Source organism: Chanos chanos, chromosome 5, assembly GCF_902362185.1.
Source record: "Chanos chanos chromosome 5, fChaCha1.1, whole genome shotgun sequence".
Classification (NCBI taxonomy): domain Eukaryota; kingdom Metazoa; phylum Chordata; class Actinopteri; order Gonorynchiformes; family Chanidae; genus Chanos; species Chanos chanos.
This window is the reverse complement of record NC_044499.1, coordinates 8,034,737-8,043,763: the sequence shown is the minus strand read 5'-3', so window position 1 is coordinate 8,043,763 and position 9,027 is coordinate 8,034,737.

Below are 9,027 nucleotides of genomic sequence, written 5' to 3'. Positions count from 1 at the left end.
TATGAGCATAATCATGTGTAATTTAGTCATTATGCGCTCATTCCAGTATTTATGGACTCATGTTTTCCCTGACAGATGCTAAACCGAAGTAGGTACAGCTGGCATGAATCATTCCATCTAAAGTACATCAGTGATATGGACAAAAGGGGAAGTACAGAAAGTAAAAGGCCAACTGGCTTGGCATTTGGAAAAGTCCACAATGGTAATTAAGAGTTTGTCATTGTCTCACTCCCTATGCTACAATTGAACAGTAATGAGAGGAGAGGGTCCGGGCTATTGTCTAGCTGGTGAAACCACCTCTTCAGTGTTCCCGTGCTCTGTCCAGACACCGTCACTATGTGGAAAAGAAGACTACGGTGCAAGGCATGGACAAAGTAGGGGAAACACCACGTGACAATACTTTGAAGTAACTAAATGCCAGTTATAAAGCCAGAGTCACATGAAGCTGAATATTAATGATCAATGCATGCGAGCAATGAAAGGGGTCTGACAATCAGAACAAAGAGATGTGGGTTCCTAGAGCAAGATAAGATATTTAACAGAGTCTGAAAGAGGCAAAATAGCAATTTCGAGGTCAGAGGTACGGAAGCATTGATGCCAAAAACTTCAAGCTTAATTATTATGACAGGGCCAGGGTCAGAAATAATGACATAGTCATTTCCAAAACAAAGAGAAAAGAGAAATTGTGATTACAAGTCTACGTTAAGCAGAAGGGACAGATCAAAACCTTACAGAAGAGCGTCTAAAAACCACAAAACAATAAAGAACACAAAGCATATAATTATGATAGCGCTGCCCAGTTAGGAAACCAGTTGTAACCATAACCAGTTGGCATGATGTATACAGGAAAAAAGGAAAAAAACAAACAAACAAACAAACAAACCAAAAAAAGCAATACATTCTCTATTACTCCTTTATCCGCATACAAACAAATTTATGTTTGGTGAAAGCTAAGGGTGACCCTCAGTTCACATTGCCTGTTGGCAGCACTTAAACATGGTGTGGGCATCCATTTTATGAGAGCCACCAGTTGTGGTGATTGCTTTGCGCTGTTGAATAATGACAAAGAAATATGACCGGTTGTACCCTATAGTTCCCACATTTTAAAACAAAATGCCACCAATACACACACGGATGAACACACAAAAGGTAAAGTCTTAGCGTATTCCAACACCTCCTCAAACACCTGACTGAAACATCTTTGAACCGTCACGGAAAGTTCCAGGAACGCCGTACGTGCGGCAGCGTTTCCACCTCCTAACACGCGACTGAGGCGTTTCCCTCGTGAAAAATGGCTCAATATTCCACTTGTCACAGTTCAAAAAACGTGTGTAACAGCATTTCAATAAGGACCAAAGCTTTTCTGAAGTCAAAGAGTGGTCCAACTCCTTATTAGTAACTGCAGTAGATAAACTCATACGCCGTTTGGAATTTCAATTATTTTTTTTTTTTGCCCATCTTCTCCGCGTTCCCCACCCACCGCACCGCTGTGCTCCCGTGGAGGCCCGGTCTCTGCTTCCTGAGTGGCTTTGGTCTGTGTTTTGTATGCTCTTCCTCTCCATCCTTCTCATCCTGTCAGCATATCATTTCTTCCAATTACCAAGCCAATGCGCGCGTTAGCAGATAAAAAAAAAAAAAAAAAAAAAGTACCCCATCATATACATTTCAAGAGTCTCAAACGTGTTGAAAACAACAATAAAACGTCTTACTGGATTTTTTTTTTTTTTAAAGATTCAGCATTTTTTATACTTTTTTATACTTGTTTATTTATTTACTTATTTGCCATGGCTTTGGCTGCAAACAAATACTCTCATTATTCCCCCTCGTGCTGCTAATTGAAAGATCCTGAGAAAGAGTCTTAGAGATGACTAATGCTCATTATGCCGATGGTGAGGCACACACGAGAGTGATAATATATTCAAGGTTTTTCACAGAAAATTCCGTCAAAGGCTGACTGATTAGTGCTATAAGTGTGTGTAGAACTGCTGTCAGCGTGTCTGTGCTTGTGAGATGGGTATAGACAGGAATGTTCATCTGTTAGTGAGGAAGAATGTGGAGAGAGAGAGAGAGAGAGAGAGAGAGAGAGAGAGAGAGGAGAGAGAGAGGAGACTGCTGCAATGCAGAGGATGCTTTCAGGATTACAGCTGCAATGCATGAAAGTTTTCTGTATGTTGTTTTGAACAAATTTCATCATCATTATCATCGTCATCATCTACTTCATCACTCGTTTTGGTTCCTTGCATCACGTTCGCCTTCTCAGAAACACAATAATCAAGGTTATCCAATGGAAATGCCTTACAGTCAAACCCCTCCAGGATTTGACTTCTTTCTTGATGTTAATTCATATTCTACACTCAATTTAAGCTTTTTTTTATCAATACAAACCTCACCCATTCTTTACGTATTATGATATCATGTGATGCATAGGTAAAAAAAAAAGAAAAAGAAAAAGAGAAAATCAGAAAAAGAAGAAGTCAGAGACACTCACACAAGCTAAAAACATTCAAAGTTGCTAAAGGCTGAGATGCTGTAGCTGGGAAAACCTTTGTCATGTATTTATTTGTGTGTGTATGTGTGTGGCATATATAGTTGATGAAATGCAGAAGCCAGCTATTCCTAGTTGCACCGTTACAGTCTGTATTATTAACTATTGTCCAGTTCAGAGGATTTCTCAAACTACTATTCACAATGGCTTCAGCTGAGATTAATTGAAAATAACTTCAGCTGAGTACAGTTGTACAGACACAATGGCACTTCACTGGTATAATTATTATCCACTGACTTGGACCATGCTGTACAATTGACTTTTTTTCTTCTCTCTCTCTCTCTTTTTTTTTAATCTTATCCATTATTGTTGTTTGGTAAAGTAGAAACACAATTTCACAGCTGAGAGGTTGGGTCAGACTTGGCATTATGATTAATAATATAACATTGAAAAATGATTCTCTCTTCTATATTTGGCTGAAAAGTAATTATTCCACTTTTAATTGTGAAATAGAATCATGTATGAAAAATAGACACTAAGACATTACAATGCTGAATGAAAAATGCTAATTCTGCTGGGCTGCTGTAGCGGTCGAACCGAACGATGTTTTTGTCCCATTTTTCTGTTAACGACACCTCGAAGACACGAATTTGTATATGATTAGGAATCACGCAAACAAATAATAGGAACTATGCTCAATAATTCAGAACAGAACCAAAAGGCGCCACCCTTTATGGTCTCCTCCCGGTAGTTTTTATAACCAGAGATGATTATATGGTGTCCCATTAAGATAATTGAAACAATTTATTGAGGTTCATTCAGGTGGTAAAATCCTCATCTGAATGAACAGAAATAATGCACTTCATTATGAAACATTTACATAATCTCATTTTTTTCATTGAGGTGCATACATGACATGGGAGCTGTTGCTAGAAAAATTGCGTTAAATACTTTATCTTAAATATCTTAATGTTTTTTTTTATGTTAGCCTATGTATTATTTTTCCCCTCATTTTTTCTTATCTGACAGTACACTGAGAGAGAATAATTTGAACCATTCTTGGAGTAAGCACTGTTTATTTACCATGTGACTGGTGTTGCTTGGCAACCCAAAGCCTTCAGTTCATCCAACAGCACAAGTAATAAACCCATTTTACAGAGAGGGAAGTACAGAGGAGGACATACCATTCACATCAATGCACTCTAACTCACTAAAGAGGGACAACCTCAAAATGCAACCATCAGTGTCAAATAATCATTGTCACCTCCGTACTGTCAGCTATGTACTGTTTCAGTGGGGGGTTTTTTTCTTGTGTGTGTGTGTGTGTGTGTTAACCAAGCGCCGACCAAATGGTCTGAGAACTGCAGTCAGAAATGAATCATCTGTCCACTCACTGTATGAGGGGTAGGGGAAGAGAGAACATTTCCTATTTAAGTTTGTATCGGGGAAAATGGATGAGTGTTGTCCACACCGTCTATCTTATCAAATCAACAAAATGAGTTTTCAGGATGGGACTCCCGTAGACACCTGTTTGAACCTCGGGGCAATCTTGGCCGCGCTAATATCAGATAAAACTGGAACAATCACTTTTTCACAGATACCATCTCTTTAAAGCACACACTTGATCTTGTTTTTTTTTTTTCTTTTTTTTTTTTTTCCTTTCCCTTGGACTCCATTACCCCTTTGCAATCTGCCCGGGGAAGCGTTTGAGATTCTCTCTCTACCTCAGGTGAATTGGCTGCTTTTAGAGAACAGAACAGTTGACCCCCATCGCCAATCTGTTTAAAAAAAGAAAAAAAAAAAGAGCAAGAACTCCTAAAGCCCCTCGCCTTCAACTATCTTTTTGTGAGAGACAATGAGAGACAAAGACCAGCCAAGGGCCTGCGTTTACGCCGCAGAAAAAGTACACAGGTTTTTTTTCCCCGAGCTTTGGTGTACGCATTCAGAAATACAACAGAAAATGATCTATTCACATACAAAGTAGGAGTACTTTTTTTTTTTTTTTTCTTTTGGTCGAGTTCATTTCAAAGCCTTTGATTTTTGTTAGTCATGCTGTTTTGTTTGCGCTTGCAGGCATTTTTTTGAAATAAAGGCACACCCAGTAAGAAGAACATTTGAGTGTTGATGTTGGAGAAAACACAGGTCACAGATGGTGAAAAATGATGGAAGATGAAGGAACTTTTTTTTTTTTAGGCAAAAAAGAAAAAAAAGTTCATCAAGGCCTTCCCCTCTGGCCCAACTCTAATTGAGATAGTGATTATATGACAAAACATATTACAGGTTATTAAAAGGTAATGTTTTACAACAACACCATCAGTGTTTTTTGCTGTTTTTTGTTTTTTTTCCTGGATCAACTCAATTTTTTTCTCTTCTTAGATGTGGGGTTTTTTTGTTTTGTTTTTTTTCATTGTATTGGCCATGTCAGCACAATAGCTATGAGACACTTATATTCTTACACCAGCATCTCCTGGGGGAGATTGTTCACTTTGGAGACTTTTCTAATGAGAACGATACAAAACACATGTGTGATTACACTGGGAACAAACAGTCCTTAGCCGTAACTGATTACTTCACCAGACACTAATTCAAGGTAATGTCTCCTACCTGTATTTCATTCATTGGCATTGATTGTTTTGGTGCTCAACCTTTTCCCTCTCTTTGCTGATTTGGGAGGCTGACGTGGTTTAGAGGCTCTGCCTGCCTAGCGTGATTAAAATAATGATCAATCAGGCAGTGTTGGATAGGTCCTTGTGACATCCCGGTTCCCAGTGGGCCTCCGCAGCATTGATGAGAACGGTTGATCCATTCACTAATGATTCAGAGCAGAGTCGGAGTCAAGACTCATTACAGTAACAGATGACGTGCTCTTTGATGACATGGAATCGCTCCAAGGAGAAGTTCCCAAAGAGCTTTAGCTGAAATTACGTCAAGAATCCGCATTAGCGCAACGGAGGTACAGCCTTAAAACACGTTGACATTGAGCGCGAGGTAATGCAAGGGTAGAGCTTTCTAAATAAAAGAATTCTTTTTTTTTTTTTTTTTTTAATTGTCCTCAGAAAAACATATATGCTGTTCAAGCCGACTTATTCCTGCTCTGTTCCTTGTTTTACTTGCCGTAGAAATTAGCTGTTTCTCACATTCAGCAAAAAAAATTGTGAGTGTGTTTATATGAAATGCTAAGCAGAACACAATACACGCGCGCACACACAAGCACACACACACACACACACACACACACACACACACACACACACACACACACACACACAATAGGAATCAGCATTCTTTTCAGCATTCATCTTATTTCTTATTGCTTGGAGGGAGAGTAAATCTAGAAAGTTCTGTCAGCTGAAACACGCACTAGCAGATAACCCAAAACCAACCATACAGTATTCAGCACAAGTTTAGTAATTCCTTTTTTTTTTCATTATTATGATTTTCATATTATTAGAGTCATCACTCCTTCTACTCTAAAATCCATGCATTAAAACTGATGTGCTCAATTTGAGAACACATTTACAAATCAGGATGCTAGAATCATTATCCTCAGATAATATATAAACAGCCAAGGACAGTCTACTGTGAAAACATTTATCTATTTAACCAACCATACACCATCCATTACAAAAACATGGCAACAAGTTCCCAGAGCCAGATTTTTTTTTTCAGTGGATGAGAGGGAAAAAAAAGACTCTGCATTGATTGGGTGTCTTGTTGTTATCCACCCAGATTTGCCCTTCAATGCAGAGCCAGAAATCTACAGTGTGTGTGTGTGTGTGTATGTGTGTACAGCTTGTATTGTTTTGTTTGGCTTCAGGGAACTGCTGGCCAGTAATCTGGCATCAGCACACAGTAGATTACACAGTGCACTGTAATATGAAACCTGCCCAAGAGCTCTTTTTTAAAGACTCCAAGAGTCTTCAAGAGAAAGTCTAAAAAATTATTGCACCCGCTACAACCGAATGATTTAACCCGCTTTAAAATTAATTTAATATTCTGGCAGAAAGGTGCTCCCATCCCTGATTTGATGACAGAACTATTTTGAGGAAATGATAGTGACATTTCCAACATTTCTTTTTCATATTTTAGTAATGTTTATAAACATTAAATGCTGTTTGAAAATTTCAAGGGACATTTTATAATTTTAATAACTTCATTTTTCAGTTGTAGTCATTTTATGACAACTATATACACGAATAATCATAAACACCAATGACAGACATGTTTCTGAACACAACTCTGTCTATAAAATATTCAGCTTACTATAGAATATTTGATGCATCGAAGAATTTTCACGCATTGAATTTGATATACCGAACTATTAAATCCAGGAACCGAGTCAATTTGCAAGTAGCTTTATGAAATCCTTTCAATCTATTTCCATATGCATGCAACTAAGACATGCCATGCGCTGAAAATGTCACTGAAATTTTGACACAGAAAATCACGTTCAAAGTGATTTCAAAGTGAAACTAAAATGAGCTGATAGCGGCTGGCTTATTAGGGACTGAAGCCATACGCACTGAATGAAAGGACTGTTTTGTATGTACACACACAGAACTCGTTTGAGAGAAGGCGAGAGACTGTGCCTTCAGTAGCCAGAGGGAAGGATTTACTGTGAGAGAAGGAAAGTGGTGGGTCATGATCCCAGTAGAAGTACATGTTTGGCTGCGGTGCTCACCGCACTTAATTGTTTTGTTTTTTTTCTGCTTTCTTTTCTTTTTTCTTTTTTCTTCTGTGTACTTAATTCAAGTGTCGTTCGTTTAAACAATGCACCCATGGCTTTTTTTTTTTTTTTTTTCACCCCCATCAGATTATTCCCATGTTTCAGGGAAAATTGTTACAAGGGCTGCGAAATGTAGTTAAAACATGACGCGAGATGATAAATGATGTTGTTAAAAAGATGCTCGAACGTCGGTAAATCGAGGTGTTATCAAGCATTTCTGGGACACAACAAATGTCGTCCTGTGTTACAGTATTGTCAGCGTCTTTTCTTCGGTTCGCCGTTGCTCGTTAAAAGCGAGGAATCTTCTGTGGGAACACGATCCATTGTATTTCACTGGAAAGACCTGAGTCAAGGTTTCTCCGTCAAGTATCAGCAGAAATCAATGCCGTTCAATGACAACCAAAGCTAAAGAAATAGCATAACTATGACTCACACCAACAAAACTTGACATGAATGTGCACACTCTTCAGGTATGGGTATTTGTATACCTCTCTCTCTCTCTCCCCCCCCCCCCACCTCTGAGAGAGAGAGAGATAGAAAGGGAGGGAGAGAGAGAGGTGTGTGTGTGTGTGAGACACAGGTAAAGGTACATTACAGAAGTGCCAGAATCCATTAATAAATACAGACAGAAAGGATTACAGGCTAATACTTACATCCAAACAATTTTTGGTTATGTCTAGTGCAGGAAAAATTCTATAATTCTGCAAACAGGAATAATAGAAATGAGAAGTGAAAAGTGCCAGGAACAGACAAGAAGCTGAGATTGAAATGATAGATATTGCGATTGGATCTGAGACTAAACACATAAAGGGAATACCTAGGTGCAGTAATGGGTTAAATATACAAACAAACAAACTAGTCAAATTTCTTGACAAGATTTTCTCTCATTTTTAGAGAGCATGCAGCTCCTCCGTAGAAAAAAGCATCACTCACCAAAACGTCAGCGCTAAAGAGTGAAAATGCAAAACGTGCAGATGTACGGGTGGTTCAGCTTCATTAGCTCGGTGAATTGTAACAATCAAAGAAATATCACTGCAGGCACTATGCTGCCCTACTTAAGAAACAGGTCAATTTGGTTATTTGATACAATTTTCTGAGTGTGAGAGAGAGAGAAAAAAAGAATCAATTCTTGTCTGACGGTGACACATCTATGATCAATTTGTGGCAGAAGTACTTCTAAGATCAATCTGTCAAGAGAGTGAGGGAGAGAGCGAGGGAGAGAGCGAGGGAGGAAGACAGTGAGAGAGAGAGAGAGAGAGAGAGAAAGTGTGAGGGGGAGAGAGAGAGAGAGAGAGAGAGAGAGAGAGAGAGCGAGAGAGAGAGAGAGAGAGAGAGAGAGAGCGAGAGCGAGAGAGAGAGAGAATTCCAAGACAAACAAGTGACTCAGCCATAAACATTTCACCTGTGATTTCATGAGATTAGTCACAAGTTTCCAGGTTTATTTGGGAGGGTCTTATGAGCCAAATCAGTATCCTCTTGTGTAAAAAAAGAAAAAAAAGAATCGAGCACACATGTCAGTGATAATCTGTTTTCCTCGGTTAAATTCACTGATCAATTATTGACGAGGAGCTGGAAAGTGTTTCGACTGGCTTTGATCCCTCTGTGTTTGCATTCACGCTCCCCTCTCTCAGTCTAAGGCAAAGAAATGAACTCATACCTTGAAAAAACTTGAGTAGGTGTTTTTTTTTTTTTCCCCATGATGCTGGTGGAGAGGTGTGATGACTGTAACGGCACAGCACTCTTTTCTGTCTTGGTCTCTTTGTTTGGGAGATCTGCTTTGGAAATGGACGGTAGGACTGTCCCCAGTGTATCGCAC